Source organism: Kogia breviceps, chromosome 1, assembly GCF_026419965.1.
Source record: "Kogia breviceps isolate mKogBre1 chromosome 1, mKogBre1 haplotype 1, whole genome shotgun sequence".
NCBI classification, from domain to species: Eukaryota; Metazoa; Chordata; class Mammalia; order Artiodactyla; family Physeteridae; genus Kogia; species Kogia breviceps.
Window position 1 is genome coordinate 57,851,798 of NC_081310.1, and position 17,540 is coordinate 57,869,337.

Below are 17,540 nucleotides of genomic sequence, written 5' to 3' on the forward strand. Positions count from 1 at the left end.
GCCAGGGCCGGGGAAGCAATTTTGGCGGTCGCTGTACTTTTCAGTTATTCCTCGGGAGCTTCAGAGGTAGTCTGGGATGGAGAGGCACTGAAGAGACAAGAGGGTAGAGAGGATGGCCAGAGGAAGAGGGGAGATGCTGGAGACAGAGATACCGGGAAGGAAGGCTCGAGGGAGCTGGGGCCAAGGAAGCATTTCATTTACCCTTTCTCCGTCCTCACTTTTATCCCCCAGGATCCTTACACTGGGCTTCTTGACTCCCTTTTCATCTTCTAAAAGAAAAGAAACTCAAGAAAACAAACTGAAACCAAGTTGATCTTCTCCCCTTCCAAGGCAGTTCTATGGCCGCAGCTGTCAGTGGTACCTTCTCTTGGTCCCCCGGGCACTATCTTCCATGCTTCCTCCTTCCCCATCCCACATCCCTTCAGGAGCCAAGTTCAGCACAATTAACCTCAAACACTTCTCCTTCATCAGGCCTTTCCTGTGACCCCATGAGAAAGGGGGTGAGCCTCGGGAGCCTGGAGGAAAGCTCTGACTCATCCACCCCCCGCCACTCAGAGCCTGATGAGGAGAGGGGGTGATGGGTGGGAGGTCACCCACCTTCAGTCCTTCCCCCCTTCAAGTCTGTCTTCCTCAGCCGGGCCTGTGCTCCCAGGGCCAAGCACATTCTGGGTTCCTGACTAGTGTTTGCAGAATGAATAAATATAAATGAAGGAACCTGAAACGAAAGGTGCTGAGAGCAGAGGCTGCTGGATGGAAGAGCCTCCAGTCGCACCGGCTGCCACGGCAGTGAGCCACACGGGGCTCTCAGTGAGTCACACGGCTCTCCACACCTCCAAGGCAAAGCTCTGAAAACCATTAGCAGGCCATTAGCTCTGATTCAAGCCCAGCTGGCACGGAGCAGGCTTCAGTCACCCAGCTGCAGAGCTCACACACTGGGTGCCCATCCCTTGGACCAGCAGCCTCAACCTCCTGAACCCAATGCCCCCAGCCGGGTCCAGTCTCAGACCTCCTGCCATTGCCCTGTTTGGGCAAGACTGTGGGGTAGAAGCTCCTAGCAGGTGGGGTCTTTGTCTCACGGCCTGTGTACCTTCAGGAACAGGCTCACCAAAGGAAGGAAGATGGGGTTATTCACTGCTCATTAGGTGCCAGCAGCTCGAACACACCCATGTCATTCAGCCCGCCCAGCGGCCCTAGGAGGCGGGTCCTCCTCAGCTCTTTGCAAAGGAGGAAACAAATGCAGGCGAAGACGTTGCGACTTCCTTAGACCACACAGCTATTTCGGTAGCAGAGACCCAGCGTTGCTTCAGATGACGGCCTTTTGCTCTCAAGCCCCTGTTCCCTCCAGCAACCATAAAAACAAATGGATCTTGGGCCTGGAGGAGGGAACCCTGGCATCCTGAAGTCCGTGCAGTTAGTGCCCCTTCCCTCCCCGACCCAGGCTGAGTGGGGGAGAGCAGCACCTCCATCTGAGCCTCTCGAGGTGGCTCGCTCCTGGGGTGTTGCTATGGCTGGGTCTCTGCAGCCTCTCAGATGCCCAAGATAGGGAAGGGAGGACTCCCTCTGAGACCTGCAGGGCCTGGTATGTGCTGCTTGCCAAGGGACGGCCTACTGGTTCTACCCCAAACCCTGAGGACCTCCTCCTTTTGCTGGGAGCCTTGGAGCCCAGAGCAAACAGCCAGAGGTGAGGACACATGCCACACTCTTAGAAGGACAAAGTGTCCTGTGGGTGAGAAGAGAGGCAGAGCCAATGAGCCTGGCAAGGGCGAGGTGATTCGGCCCTTGACCCCAGAGCAGACTCAGCTGGCTAAGAGAGTGTGCTCGCGATGGGAATTCAGACGGGACAGAAGCCGTCAGAGGGCAGGGCCCGAGGCAGGTTCACAGGGGCCCACCCAGCCTCGGCCAAGCATGCTCAGGTGTCTGAGAGGCAGCTTGAAAGGGCCCCCATCATAGTCAGCCGGCTCCAGCTGCCTGTGCTCTGCCTTCCAGAGCTCTGTGCCCTCAGCAATCACTGGACCTCTCCGAGAGCCCCTTCCTCCTGATCGTCACACACTTCAGAAGGCTAGGATGAGTATCAAATGAGACGGTGCATGTGAGCAAAGCACTGTCCAACGGAGCATATGGAAGCAATGGAGAGAAGACATTCAATTTACGTTTGTTAAATGGAACTCTTCTTACTACTAGCTGGATGTTGGGCTTGCAGCTTTTGCTTGATAGGGTTTGGGTTCACATTCCCCCATATCTTGTCATTCTCCCTTTTGATTTGTACTTGGATGGCTGGGGAGTCCCCGTGAACATGAATTGCAGGTCTAGTATATGCGAGATTAGTCCTTCTCAAAGTTTGGTCCTGGGACAGACTGTAGCAGCATCTTGTGAAATGCAAATTAGAAATGCACACTCTTGAGCCTCACCCCAGATATACTGATTCAGAAACTCAGGGTGGAGCCCGGTTACTAGTATTTTAATAAGTTCTCTGGTGTTGTTAATACATACTAAATCCAGTGTACTAAGCGTTTCACATGAATACCTCATTTAATTCCACAAAGCCTAAGGAATTGGGAGCTAAGATGTCTGACTCACAGGTGAGAGACAGGGGTTTGGAGAAGTTAGTGACTTGCCCCAGGTCCTCACCTGGCAAGTGAACTCTGGGTCTGCGGGATCCCCTACATTATTGCCTCCCCCTCACCACTGCAACTGCAGTGCCTCTCAGAAGTGGGATGTGTTTGTTCCCAGAGGGCTTCCCTCGGGCAGACGTGGGAGGCAGAAGTAAATGGTGAAGACGGAGCATTCCCCTGGGCTGGTGAACAGATTAGCCAGCTGTTCCTATGTGGTTTGCAAGACCAACAGGACTGTTATCTTTTATGAGAATAGGCAAATATTTAGCCCTGGGGCTATCCCACTATTAAGCTGGCACTAAGAAGGCATTCCTAGTGGTTTGCACCCCGAACACCTGCCGTCTGCCAAGCCTGAGTCTCAGCAGCATTGAGACCTGTTGGGGTGACTGAGGATTATGGCACCATCAATGACACGTTGAGCTCCCACCGCTTGCAGGAGGTGGAGGCTTCTAGAGGCTTCGCGATTTATCTTCCACCAGGTATTATTATGCCCCTTTAACAGATGGGAAAACTGAGGCCCCAAGAGGCTCAGGGACAAAAGCTCCTAAGCAAGGGGGGCAGGGCTCTGGCCCGCCCAGCTCTAATGATCATTCCTTCCAATATGCTACGCTCTGAGAAGCCAGTTCTCAGAGCCAGGCAAATCTGCTCCCGGCCTCGGCAGGCAGGCCCACTTTCCCTCTCGGCTCCCTGCCCCAGAAGACAGCCAACTGAAACCCACCAGCACAGGTGGGTAGAGCGCGGGATAGCGGAGCCAGAGGAGCCCCAGAGGCACCTGTCAGCGGCCACACGATGGCGCTGTGGTTCAGGAGACTCTGGGTCCTGCCTGACAGGGTCTCCGAGGACCGAGGGTCAGGACCCGGGACCCTTGCGGGACGGGACCCACCAGGATAAGAGAGCTGCCTCGCGAACGACTCGACCCCAAGGAGGAAGAAAGAGGTTGTTGAGGACGCTCTCCCACGCCCACCCGACCGGGATGCCCCTCCCCTCCGTCCTCCGTCCCGCCTGTGACACGGAGGCCGCATCAGGGAGCGCAGGATGCAGAGGCAAGCCTGGGACTCCGCAGCGACACGCAGGCAGCCCCCAGGAGAGCTGCTTCTCCCTCCCGGCCCTCCCTTCCTCTTTGCCCCTCAGCTCCTCCCCTTCCCCGCCAGCCAGACAGTCCCAGCCCACTGCTCTCGCACTGTATAATTTTTTTATAATTGAAATATAGTTGATTTTAAATATCGTGTTTGTTTCAGGTGTACGGCAAAGTGATTCATATATATAGAGAGAATTATTACAAGATACTGAATATATAATTTAAAACCATGCTCACAAGTTGAGGATTTTAAATATTGCAAAACTAAACATCAGAAACGATCTCTCGACTGTTAAGGCATGCTCCTACTTTAAAACTCAGCCATTGAATTTCCCTGTCTATATCAAAAATAAGTAACAGAAATAGGAGTCAGGGCTTCCCTGGTGGCGCAGTGGTTGAGAGTCCGCCTGCCGATGCAGGGGACACGGGTTCGTGCCCCGGTCCGGGAAGATCCCACATGCCACGGAGCGGCTGGGCTCGTGAGCCATGGCCGCTGGGTCTGAGCGTCCGGAGCCTGTGCTCCGCAACGGGAGAGGCCACGGCAGTGAGAGGCCTGCGTACCACACACACACACACACACACAGACAGACACACACACAGAAAAAAAAAAAAAAAAAGAAAAAAACAAGAGTCAGAGTCCTGTGCCTTCTGTTACCTCTCATTCCCAGAGTCCTTTCCCATCTCTTAAGAAAAACATGCTTGTGGAAGTGGAATTTTGAGTTCAAATCCTGGATCTACCATTAAAAATCATGTGACACCAAGTGAATTCTTTAATCTCCTTGAGCCTCACTTTTCTCATCAATAAAATGAGAATACTACTAGTACCCACCTTACGGGTTGTTGGAAAAATTAAGTATATATAAACCATTTAGAATAGCGCTCTGACACATGGGAAGCGCTCAATAAATGTTACCATTATTATTTCTTTTCCTCTGATACACTGTGCACATCAGCCATTTGGCATTGAATGCAGACAGCCTTGTGCTTTTGGTTGACTCTTCATATAGGATGTCCCAAGGCCAGAGAGCTGTCTTATATATCTCTGTGCTCCAAAACGCCCAGCACAGGCCCTCTCCTGGTGCATGATAATTACAGTGGGTCACAGTGGTCACCGCAAACCACAGCCTCCAGCTACAATTCTGCATTCATGTTGTCTTCTCCAGGTGGTGGGTTCTTACACAGATCTGCTGATGCAACTGCTGAGTGTTCCCCTTCTCTGCTGTGGGATGTGTGGTGCCCAGTTTTGAGTGATGAGAGCCTTTTACTCTCCTCTAGGCAGGAAGCCCCTCCTGCTTCCTGGGGCTGGGGGGATGCCTAGAGCGGGTGAGCGGTAGTGCCAAACTTGTTTTGTTTCCACTTAGGATTGGAGATACTGTGTGCTCCATATAAAGGCCTGCTTGGGCAGAGAGGAAGAAGCCGCCTCTAGACCCTTAGCCAGATTAAGACAGTGGGGAACACTTACCTCTGCTGGGCATGACCACACAGGTTAACAAGTCAGGTTGTAGATGTTTGCGTCTGGAGTTCTTTGTGGCTTCCGTTTATATTTTCCCTGACTTCTCCATCTCTAGGAGTCAGGGTCAGGTCTTTCTTTAACATCTGTCTCGGTCTTGCACTAACCAGTGCTTGGCAAAAGGACTTGCTAGCAGTGCACGATCACTCCACGTGTATTGACTGACTTTCTGACAAATTGGCTCTGGTGGGGGGGGGGGGCTCAACCAAACTGGATGTCGAGCAGATCTTTTTAAAAGCTGCGATCCAACTCATTGCATTCCATTAGTGGACCCTGCTGAAGCTATTCACAGATCACTCAGCTGTCAATAAAATCTAACGGCATATGCAAATGAGGGTGTTGGAGGTGTGAGCGGGACCTGGGGTGGAAATGGCTTCTAGTTCATCTAGGAAGTCTTCCTGGTTATTGGGGTAGGAGATAAAGCTGTGAGTAAAATGGAGGCAGTTTGACAAAGTGAGAGGAGAGTGTGGTTTTAGGCCATAACCCACCCTTTCCTGGTTCAGGTCCTCACTTGAGTCATTCCAGGGTTCCCCTGCCAGCCCCTGAGAACATTCCAGTGTATGACATCTTTCAGGAAGCTAGCTGAGTTTCCTGGAGAACATCACCCACAGAGAGCCAGTCCACCACCTCCACCCCCCAGATCTTTCTTAGAAATCCTACCTGTCTGCAGCTAGAAATGGACGGAATAGAGGTGGAGGATTAAGCAATAACCAAATAGTGGGTTTGGGGTGCCGTGTTTACTATCTGGTTTCTTGTCAGGGCCCCTCGATGGCATCTACTCTCTGGGACAGGACACATTCAAATGAGAAATGTGAGTTGAGCCCAGGGGAAGGATGTCTGAGGGGCTCTTGGGCACTCTGATCTCTCGCTCAGCTGGTGGAGTGGGGCTGGCACAGCCAGGAGCTCTCTCAAATCCTCACCTTCCTGTTTCTCTCTTGGGACTTTGAGAGGGAAATCTAAAGCGTGTGTCTCTGATTCATTTACTATGAACTCATCAAGCTGGTGCTTGGCAAGAGTCCTTGGATGTCTCAGAAAGGGCTTTTGGTTTGGTTTCATTTGTTTTTTGTGGTGCTTTTCCTTTGAAATAGGAAGTCTGTTTTTGCCAAGAGTACAGTGAAACACTAGATTTGAGGTTGGATCAGAGCACAAGAAGAAATTAAGATTTTCTCCTTTGTGCTTCCCAGTTTTTTTTTTTTTTTTTTTTTTTTTTTTTGTGGTACACGGGCCTCTCACTGTTGTGGCCTCTCCCTTTGCGGAGCGCAGGCTCCGGATGCACAGGCTCAGTGGCCATGGCTCACGGGCCCAGCCGCTCCGCAGCACGTGGGATCTTCCCAGACCGGGGCACGAACCCGTGTCCCCTGCATCGGCAGGCGGATTCTCAACCACTGCGCCACCAGGGAAGCCCTGCTTCCCAGTTTTTAACTGTGCAAAACAAGTGATAGATAACGTTTAATTTGGCAAATTGGGTCCTATTATTATCCTCATTTTACAAATGAGAAAACTAAACCCAGAGAAGTTAAGTAAATTGCCCAGTCCACATAGCTAGCAAGCAGCAGTCTTATATACCTGCCGAGTACCAAGTACTACAGAATTTTGGGAGACTTACAAAAATGCTGCAATGTATTTTAATCAGAAGAAAACAATTAATTTTAGGTCTGAAGAAGATGTTTTGACATATGATATTAATATATTTGACTTATACCAACACGGCCGTAAAAGTTTGAATTATTTTAGAAGCTGGCACTGTGTTAGGTACCAGGCAGAATTAGAGCATAACGGTGGCAGTTATTTGGTGCCACTGCCCTAGTGTAGGCTGACCATTAAGTGCAAAGTGATTCAGACACCACGTTATCCCCTCCCTGGGGGAGCCAGGCCCGCATCCTAACTCAGAGCAGCCTGTGCTTGACATAGTGCTACAAGGTTTGGACTAGGTAGCTTACAAGAGGCTTCATGGAGTTGGGAGTTGAGAAGAAAGAGGGTTAAACCCTCTTTAAGGAGGGAGACCGGAAAGTGGAGGCATTTTGAGGAATGGGGAATTCACTGGTATGGGGGAGACAGAGGCAGCTGATAGAGATGTTGTGTCAGTTATCAGTTAAAACTCTGTTCCATCATGACTTCTGAAGTTTTTTCTTCTACATTTCACATGAAGGAGCCACATTTAACTGTGACATTCCATCAGTAATATTTAAGACCAAATTGTTACTTAAACTCACAATGATTATCTTTTATAATAGAAGAGTCAATAAGACTTTTTTTTTTTTTTTTTGGTAAACGGGCCTCTCACTGTTGTGGCCTCTCCCGTCACAGAGCACAGGCTCTGGACGCGCAGGTTCAGCGGCCATGGCTCACAAGCCCAGCCGCTCCGCGTCATGTGGACTCTTCCGGGACCGGGGCACGAACCCGTGTCCCCTGCATCGGCAGGCGGATTCTCAACCACTGCGCCACCAGGCAAACCCCAAGACTTGTTTTCGTTCACAGTTCTTTTCTGTTAGATACTAGTGAATTCTTTAGCATTTCATTCTTTAGCATTCCACCACTAGTTAGCAAATTGTCCAAAAGGTCATAAGAAACCATCTCACTTCCTTATTTTTTGCATCAAAATGACATACTAAGTATTGCAGCATGTTTTCCATGGAGCAGACTGGTGGTTTACAAACAGGGATCCCCAGAGCTAAGGCTTGTTAAGGATGCCTCAAAAAAAGGGAACGGCCAGGGCCTGGGTGCTCGGGGTCCTTCTCATGCTTTAACTGAGCAAGATATATATATACACATATATATGGATATATATATGTATATATACATACAGATGTATATATATATATATATATACACGTATATATATATATCATTTTATTTTTTATTGCACTTCACTTTATTGCGCTTCACAGATATTGTGGTTTTTACAGACTGAAGGTTTGTGGCAACCTGGCATCAAGCAAGTCTATTGGTGCCATTTTTCCAATAGCATTTGCTCGCTTCATGTCTCTGTGTCACATTTTGGTAATTCTTGTAATATTTCAAACTTTTTTGTTATTATTACACTATGGTGATCTGTGATCAGTGATCTTTGATGTTACTATTGTAATTATTGTGGCACTTTTTAGTGATAAAATATTTTAAATAAATTTTTATTTTCTCTCTCTCTCTATTTTAAAATAAATTTGTTTATTTACTTATGGCTGCATTGGGTCTTCTTTGCTGCTTGCGGGCTTTCTCTAGTTGCGGCGAGCAGGGGCTACTCTTCATTGCGGCGGGCAGGCTTCTCATTGCGGTGGCTTCTCTTGTTGCGGAGCACGGACTCTAGGCGCGTGGGTTTCAGTACTTGTGGCACGTGGACTCAGTAGTTGTGGCTCGCGGGCTCTAGAGCACAGGCTCAGTTGTTGTGGCACACGGGCTCAGTTGCTCAGCGGCATGTGGGATCTTCCTGGACCAGGGCTCGAACCCGTGTTCCCTGCATTTGCAGGCGGATTCTTAATTATTGCACCACCAGGGAAGCCCCTTATATATTTTTAATACATTTTTTTAGACATACTACTTTGGCTTAATAGACTGCAGTACAGTGTAAACATAACTTTTATATACACTGGGGAACCCCCAAAATTGTGAGACTCGATTTATTGCAATATTCACCTTATTGTGGTGATCTGGAACCGAGCCCACAATACCCGAGGTATATATAATATATGTAGAGCTTCTATGAAATCTTTCTTTTTTAATTTATTTATTTTTGTGTGTGTGTGCGGTACGCGGGCCTCTCACTGCCGTGGCCTCTCCCGTTGCGGAGCACAGGCTCCGGACGTGCTGGCTCAGCGGCCATGGCTCACGGGCCCAGCCGCTCCGCGGCATGTGGGATCTTCCCGGACCGGGGCACGAACCCGTGTCCCCTGCATCGGCAGGCGGACTCTCAACCACTGCGCCACCAGGGAAGACCGAAATATTTCATTTTTGAAGAAGGATTTCTCGGGGGCTTCCGTGGTGGCTCAGTGGTTAACAATCCGCCTGCCGATGCAGGGGACACGGGTCCGAGCCCTGGTTCAGGAACACCCCACATGCCGTGGAGCAGCTAAGCCCGTGCGCCACAACTTCTGAAGCCCAAACGCCTAGAACCCATGCTCCGCAACAAGAGAAGCCACCACAATGAGAAGCCTGCGCACCACAACAAAGAGTAGCCCCCGCTCGCCGCAACTAGAGAAAGCCTGTGAGCAGCAGTGAAGACTCAATGCAGCCAAAAATTTAAAAAAAAATTTTTCTAAAGGATTTCTCGGAACTTCCCTGGCCGTGCAGTGGTTAAGACTTTGCCTTCCAGTGCAGGGCGTGTGGGTTTGATCCCTGGTCGGGGAGCTAAGATCCCACATGCGTCATGGCCAAAAAACCAAAACATAAAGCAGAAGCAATATTGTCACAGATTCAATAAAGACTTTAAAAACAGCCCACATCGGGTTTCCCTGATGGCGCAGTGGTTGAGAATCGCCTGCTAATGCAGGGGACACGGGTTCGAGCCCCGGTCTGGGAGGATCCCGCATGCCGCGGAGCGGCTGGGCCCGTGAGCCACAATTACTGAGCCTGCGCGTCTGGAGCCTGTGCTCCGCAACAGGAGAGGCCGCGATAGCGAGAGGACCGCGCACCGCGATGAAGAGTGGCCCCCGCTTGCCAAACTAGAGAAAGCCCTCGCACAGAAACGAAGACCCAACACAGCAAAAATAAATAAAATAAATTAATAAACTCCTACACCCAACATCTTCTTTAAGAAAAAGGTCCACATCAAAAAAAAAAAAAAAAAAAAAAAGCGGAGGAGGGGGGATATCTCTGAAAAAAATGTTTGAAAATCACTGCTGTAAAAACTTGAAGAAAGGTAAACGAGAACTCCAGGAACAAGTTTATTTATTTATACTCTGCCTATTCCAAGAGCAACCTAAAGTGACTTACAAGACTAGATATGACACAACAAGGGTTTTTTGCTTGTTTGTTTGTTTGTTTGTTTTGTTTCAGTAAAGAAGGAACACGAAAGAGGGGAAAGTAGTGGTGGGAAAAGTCAGATGTTGCCAGGGTAAGGTTTAGGCACCAGTGCCTGGGCTGAGGGGCTGCTGGCGGGTTGGGAAGCAGAGGCTACAGCTGGTGGGCATGGTGCCCCAGAAGGGTCATGGAGACACAGCCATTCTCCACCTGCAAGAGGAGATGACACCTTGGGCAGGGCCCCGAGCTCCTCATGGATGTTCCTAGAAAATTCGTTAGAGTCCTTTAAAGGAACTTTAAGACCCTGGACAAGCACATCCTCCTCCCTCCTGGCAAGCAGCCTTATCCTCCCCTTCCCTGACAACCCACAGACCAGGGCAAAGGCAGGGCTCTGCCTGCCCACCTGGGTGTCTTCAGTCCTCTGCCGCCACAGCCCCCCGTCACACTACCATACACAGGCCAGCCACCTCCCCAAAAATTATCGCAGAGGGACAAAACCCAGAACGTCATACCCAAGGATCTCTGCTAAATAAGAATAGCAGGGACTTCCCTGGTGATCCAGTGGGTAAAAGACTCCGCGCTCCCAATGCAGGGGGCCGTGGTTCGATCCCCGGTCGGGGAACTTGATCCCACATGCGTGCTGCAGCTAAAAGTCCACGTGCTGCAACTAAAGATCCCGCGTGCCACAACAAAGATACCGATGCGGTGCAGCCAAAATAAATAAATAATTTTTTATTTTTTTTTAAAGAATAGTGTGTTGACTCCATGCCAGACACTGTTCTGACCCCTTTGTATGTGTTAACTTCTCTGATTCTCACAACAACACTATGATTATTTCCATCTGACAGATCAAGGAACAGAGATGCAGCGAGGTTAAGGTCACTTTCCCAAGGGGATATGAATGGTGACAGTGCTGAGATTTGAACCCGGTTTGGCCCTATGCTCGTAACTACTCATCATGCAACCTCTCAGTCTGCCAACCCGTTCCAGCCAGCTGGCTGGGGGTAGAAAGTGAGTGATGCTCTCTGTCCCTGAGGTTGCACTTCTGACGTTTACCCTCAAGTGGTCCTCTCAGCCTCATTCTGTTCTATCCTGTTTGGTGGCCACAGATGGCACTTTGCCCTCTGTCCAGCCATTCACTGGTGCTGTCGATTCCAAGGAAAACCCAAGGTTTGAGGGAGTGAGGGAGCTCAGGGCAGGCCTTCCTCACAGTGGAAGGCTAAATGTGAAAGACAGCATCATGGTTGGTCCGTGGTTCCATCCTATTGACAATAATAATTGTGACAGGTGCCACTGACAGCAGGTGCTGCTCCAGACATCTTATATGCATTCTCTCATTTAATCCTCCAAGCAACTGAGCTGGCAGTTGCTGTGGGATTTCGCTGTGGGATGTGGGGATGGGGGTGGGAATTAAAGCCTAGAGAGGTTAAGTAACTCCCTAGAGGACACAGCGAATTCCCCTCTGCTTCCCCCCGCCCCCTAGGGCTGCAGCACCTCTGCTCTCTCCACGGTCACCGCCCCGTGCCCTTGTGCTTCCTAAACCCATTTGCACAGAAGTTCCTTCATGATTTCTCAGGATCTTTCTTTGCTTCTCCTCCTGCCTCAGACTGTCAGTTCCTCAAAAACCAGGGCTGTATTTACCAGTTCTCTTTATCGCCTCTCCTCTCCAACGCCAAGGGCCCAACGTGAAGCTTTTCATAATGTGGACCCTAGTGAGGTGCTCCAGCTTCTAATGCAGCTATCACTGCATTAGCAGCTGGCACCACTGGTAGAAATGCACAAATTAAGCAACAGCCAAAAATCTGCTCATCACTCCAAAGAACTCTTCACTTGCCTAGATAGGCATAAAGCATGTGTCTGTCTAAACCTTTCAGAAAAACACCTACCCATGAGTGTCTAAGACCCAACCATATAAATCATGATGCAAATGAGGCAGTAGCCACGGGGCTGGTTGCCAGTCCACACAGCCAATTGCATCTGCTCATACCCAGAGACACCACAATACTGGCAGGAAAACCCCACTCCTCCAAGCTCGTCCCTGCCCTGATGACTCAGAGATAACCGTGCAGCACTTTACTTGGCAGCCTCTCAAAGCAGCCTCTTAGCTTCCCTGCCAATCCTCCTGCATCCCCACCCCGACCCGGCACAGGCGGGGAGAGGTGATCACAGAAGAGCTGTTTCTGGCTGTCCTTGCAGGACAGCAACAGTGACTGCCCAGCCTTGCTCAGGAAAACACATTCATGTAACCCCGAGCAACCCCTGGGCAAGCAGCGGCAATAGAAGGAAACAGGTGTGAGCCTGGCTTAGGTTTGGGGAAAGCATCATTAACTTGAACAGTGCACAGACTTTGTGACAACGTAGTGATGGGACCAGAGTTTACTTTTGTACAGTGAGGAAACTAATTTCTTAGCAAACTAATCCAATTCTTTGTTCATTTGTTCAATGCATAGATAAGAACACACTCAAGGAGGGTTAGAAAACGCCCTAAAAATGGCCAAGAAAAAAAAAAATGGATACGAGAATCCGTCATAGCACCCTGGTCTATGGGTGAGAATCAGGCATTTTCAAGCTGTTTCGAAGCCCTCACATGTAGCAGGAAAACAGACCTGTGAATCTTAGTGCTTCCCTCTTTGTTGCGGCAGAGTCACAGGACCCTCTTTTTTAGCCCTCTGTCACTCCACTCCATGATAATACGTATCCTTGAAAGAAATAAAAGCCCTTGTGCTTTACAATATTTCAATAATTTATTTTTAATTTTATTTATTTTTGAGGATGTATCTTTTAAAAATATTTATTTACTTATTTATGTATTTTTGGCTGCATCGGGTCTTAGTTGCAGCACACGGGATCTTTGGTTACGGCGTGTGGACTTCTCTCTAGTTATGGTGTGCGGGCTCCAGAGCACATGGGCCCTGTAGTTGCAACACGCGGACTCACTAGTTGTGGCGTGCGGGCTTAGTCGCCCCGCGGCACGTGGGATCTTTAGTTCCCAAATCAGGGATCAAACCTGCGTCCCCTGCATTGGAAGGCGGATTCTCAACCACTGGACCACCAGGGCAGTCCCAGTAATTTATTTTTAATTCTGTTTGCTCTCTCTACCTATGAGATGACCCCAAAGAATGACTTTTTAAAAATCACTTTGGCTTTGGAATGTCCTAAGTCTTTGCCACTCAAAGTCTGGTCCACAGACTAGCAGCACTGGCATCACGTGGGAGCTTGTTAGAGATGCACACTTTCATCATCCAGATAGCCTGGGTCAGGGTCTGCGGTTCAGCAAGATCCTCTGATGCTTCCAATGCAAATTAAAGTTTGAGAAGCACCTTGTTGGATATTATCTTCATGGGCAGTGACTTTCCTTGCAGAATTTTGCTTTGCTCCCAAGGATGCTAACAGGGGCTCGTCTTCTCTGAGCGTATGCCTTGTCCTGGGGACAGCCAGCCCTGGGCAGAGTTGAGGGCGGGAGGAGCAGAGAGAGAACAACCCAAGGACTGCAAGGACAGATCACGTAGGGAGTGTGTGCATGTCATGACCTTGGCAACTGGCCTCTAGATCAAGAGGAGCAAATGAGGGGAAAGAAGCCCAGAAAGCAGGCTCTCCCGGGAGGGCAGCAGCGGGGTGAGAAGAAGCACCTGTCTTGATGCAGGTGGTAGGAAGGAAGAGAGAAGCCCTTCAGGCTGAGCACAGTGACCCACGGGGTCTCTATTTCAGCCCAGCCCACAGGGTAGGTGGGCTAGGGGCCGAAGATGGTCAAAGGCAAGGAGCCAGGCTGAGAACTGGACCCAGACCTTATCCAGATGTCCTGGCCTGTCCGCCCCTGACTTGTGCTGAGCATATGAGAGAAACAGGTTGTGATTCATGGGCAAAGCTGGCCTTGCCTCCAGCTGACAGACCAGAGGAAGCCAGTGGGAGGGGGAGGGGGGTGTAGATGGCACCGACTTAGAGCCAACCGCTGCACGGGAAAACTTGTGTAATTTTCTCTGGAAAAGTCCTGAGCCCACAGGATGAGCACAGCAGGAGCCACACCACTTTATACCCTTAAGAGATCATTCTAGTATTTCTTTCCTCCTCGGTGTTTCCTAGACAGAAGTCAGACCCCTGACTGTAGGGACGTATACTGAGCCCTTTGAGTTACCTGTTGAAGAAAGTCTTTCTTGACCTTAACGGGTGGAGGAAGCCCTCCCAAATCCCTTCACAATCTCTTCCCTCTCCACCCTTTTATATCCTCAGCTTAGCTGAGAGGTTTCAATGATCATGTGACAAGCTCTCAGCTACTTTTGTGGTACATTTTGCATACAGGCTAGCACTGCCTTTGGAATGTGGCATCTACTGTAAATTGATAGCTGAGTCAAAACTTTAACATTATACCTTGTGGTATGGGAAACAGAAAAAAAAACCTGGGAAAACCCTAAGTGCTTATCAATATTGGTTCAGTACACTGTAGAATACATGTAGTGGTTAAAAAGAACAAGGCCCCTTTTGATGTAGGAACATGAGATGGTAACCAAGCTGTATTATGGGCAAAAGCAAGCATCTTGTATTGTCTTAGTTATGTCTAAAAGGAGAGGGAAAGACGTTCACATCTTGTCTTTATATGCATAGAATATTTCTGAATGTACATACTAGAAACTGGATTGTCCACTACTTCTAAGTAAGGGGCCTTAAAGGTCAGAGTTCAGGGGAAGAGTTAGCTCTTACTGTGTAGGGGGTCTCCGAAGTTTGTTTGTGTTTTTTTTTTTTTTTTTTTTACTGTAAGTATAGATTACATTTTCAATTCCCAAAAGATTATAGAGTCATTTAAAATGGTGATTATGAAAATTAATGAAGCAATATGGAAAATTTTATGATGTAATGTTAAATGAAAAAAGCAAGATTCAAAGTCATTAGGTACGTTCTGATTTCAGTCATGCAAAGGTAAGCAAACGAATGAAGACATGACGGACATGAACAAAATTTACGAGTAGTTTTGTTATGGTTGCTGAGATTTTCCAAACTTATAAAAATTAACTTTATTGAAGTATATACACAAAAACGCACCCATTTTAAGTATACATTTGGATGAATTCTGACAAATTCATACACCCATGTAATCAAGTTACAGAACATTTCCATCATTCCCCAAAGTTTCTTTTTGCTCCATCCCATTCAGTCCTGACCTGCAATCAGTAATGTCACTAGAAATTAGATTTGGCTTTTCCAGAGTTTCCGATAAATGGAATCATACAGTGTGTACCCTTTTTGTGTCTTGGCCTTTTTGCCTCAGCATAATGTTTGTATCCATCCTCCTCTTCTTCCTCAGTAAATCCTGGGCAATGTACCTAGCTAAAAGATTACACTTCCCTGCATTCCTTGCAACTAGATGTGGTCATATGATACAATGATGGCCAAAGAAACATAACTAGAAGGGTCATGTGGGACTTCTGGAAGGCTCTGTAAAAGTGAGAGGCAGACCACCTTTCTCTTTCCTTCCCCTTTCTCTTGCTGATGGCCTGGAATATGGACTTGATGAATGGGGCTCCAGCAGCCATCTTGGAATATGAAGTGACCCTAAGGATAACCAGGAAAAGACAATGAGCCTAGGTCTCTGATGACACAGTGGAGCTGCCATACCAGCTTGACTCCCTTCCTTTCAGACTGCTTTTAAATGAGAGTACATATATATCTTGTTTAAGTGCAGATATTTGGCGTTCCAAATTATCTGTAGTTGAAACTAATGCTACTTACTCCATCAGCCTTCTAGCACTATCTGATGATTTTAAATTATGTATATGTTTGATTAAAAATAAATTTTAATTAAAAACAAGCTTTTATATCAATTCTGGCAAAAACAGTTCAAGAAAAACATCACAGACCGACATCGTTCATAAATACAGATACAAAAATTCTTGACAAACTTCTGGCCAGTTGAATCCAGCAATATGTTCAAATAATGCACCACGACCACATGGGGTTTCCCAGGAGTGAATGGCCAACTCAGCATCTAAACAACAATCAGTGTACTTGACCACATTAACAGAATGAAGGATTAAAAATCAAGTAATCAGGGCGTCCCTGGTGGCGCAGTGGTTGAGAGTACGCCTGCCGATGCAGGGGACGCGGGTTCGTGTCCCGGTCCGGGAAGATCCCACATGCCGCGAAGCGGCTGGGCCCGTGGGCCATGGCCGCTGAGCCTGCGCGTCCGGAGCCTGTGCTCCGCAATAGGAGAGGCCACAGCGGTGAGAGGCCCGCGTACCGAAAAAAAAAAAAAAAAAAATCAAGTATTCAGCTCAATAGATGCAGAAAAAGCATTTGAAAAACACCAATAATCCTGCACGATAAAAATGCCCAGAAAACTAAAACTAGAAGTGAATTTCTTAAACTTGACAAAAGGCAATTCTGAAATAAAACTACAGCTAACAACATACTTTATGGTGAAAGATTGAAGATTTCCCCTGAGAGAGGGAACAATGAAAAGATAACTGCTCTTAACCCATCTACTAAATTCTAGGCTGGAGCCTTTAGCTAATGCATAAAGCAAGAACATGAAATAAAAGTCACACAGTTTGGAAAGGAAAAAGTAAAACTTTCTTTACAGGCAGCATCATTGTCTACAGAGAAAATTCCAAGAAATCCTTAAAAAAAAACAAACAAAAAAAACACCAAAACTAGAATTAGTAAGTGAATTTAGCAAGGTGAAAGGACACATGATCAACACACAAAAACCAATAAACCAGCACGAACAACTGGAAAATTACAATCTTACAAATCCCATTGACAATAATATCAGAAAGCATCAAATATTTAGGGATAAATTTACTGGAAGATGTGCAACACATCTACAGTGAATTTTTATAATACATTGTATAAGCCGAGAGATATTTAAAATGTTTAAATAAAAGACTAGATAGTATCACCCGCATGGATTAGAAGGTTTAAGATTATCAAATGTCAATTCTCCCCAAATTGACCTATAAATTTAATGCAACCATATTTGAAGACAACTATGGTTTCTAGACAATGACAAGATAATTCTAAATTAATATGAAATTTTAAAAATAATACAGTAAATCTAAAATTGAATAAAATAAGATTAATGCTGTAAAAGAGACACATATGAGATTCTACAATAGCACAGAGGAAGGAAGAATAGGTTCGATTAGGTAATTCAGGGGAGGCTCCTCAAAGGAGGTACCATTTGAACGGGCAGTTGAAAGATGACTGAGGACTTCCCACGTGGGCATTGATTTACTTAGGCTTTGCTGATCATCAAAAACTACAACCCATCTCACTCAGTCAGGTAAGGGGCTTGCACGTGCAACTGTCCAGGAGAGAAGTCTCATAGAAATCTCTGGTGAGGACTTCCCTGGTGGCACAGTGATTAAGAACCCACCCGCCAATGCAGGGGACATGG

At 47.7% G+C, this 17,540-nt stretch overlaps 1 long non-coding RNA gene across 1 annotated transcript in view; it reads right to left on the reverse strand.

Annotated features, from left to right (window-relative positions):
• The window catches only part of LOC136793637 (uncharacterized), a 48,016-nt gene continuing 30,476 nt past the window's right edge, over positions 1–17,540 (reverse strand). The window contains exon 3 of the long non-coding RNA XR_010839253.1: positions 1–87. This is a non-coding gene — a long non-coding RNA (uncharacterized lncRNA). The remainder of the gene's footprint in view (positions 88–17,540) is intronic.